Raw genomic sequence first — 756 nt, 5'->3', positions numbered from 1 at the left:
AACAGCTTAAACAAGTGAAAACCAACTATATACCTTAAAACTGAAAGTTGGATCTCATCATACAAGATCAAGTCACCCCTATAGATGTGAGCTTTCACTTATATTTCTTGCAGCACCAGTGATTCCTCATATGGCAAATATGGAATATTGCAAATTGTACTCTACGGTGAGCAGGTTTTACCTTTGCATCAGTTCAGCATGAATACCAGTGGCTGCATCTGCCAATTTGAAGTTTAAATAATATCAAGGGAGGGTCTATTGGAAAGAAGTGTGCTGACACAAAGATGACTTACGAGCACACTGAGATGCAATTTTTCCAGCTTTCATTTTCAGGTCTTGTTTGACAACCAAAATTTGTGACCACCCGTCGCCAGGCAAGAAAATCAGATATTGTTCTCCGTTTGGACTACATATAAACTCTACAATTCATAATTTCTAAGCAACTGAACCAAATAGCTTACATTTCTTTCTCAAATATGAGATTTTCCTTTTCTTTAATGAACAGAGAGAAATTGAGAGAGAAAAAATAAAAAGAAGAAATAATTCAAAGAAATTCATGCTACAGTTCAAACCCTATCTGTCAAAAAAAAAAAAAAAAAAACAATTTTTTTCCAAGAGACACTAATATTGACAATTATTTGTCCCAACATAGAGAAATGCCATACACACAACACTGTCCAGCATCAGTTCAGATGATAATGAGAATCTGAACCAAGAGTTCTTGATATGACTTCAAAAGTATCAAGAATCCAAAAC

The sequence above is a fragment of the Macadamia integrifolia genome, unplaced genomic scaffold, assembly GCF_013358625.1.
Source record: "Macadamia integrifolia cultivar HAES 741 unplaced genomic scaffold, SCU_Mint_v3 scaffold1674, whole genome shotgun sequence".
Lineage (NCBI taxonomy): Eukaryota > Viridiplantae > Streptophyta > Magnoliopsida > Proteales > Proteaceae > Macadamia > Macadamia integrifolia.
This window is presented reverse-complemented; position numbering follows the sequence as displayed.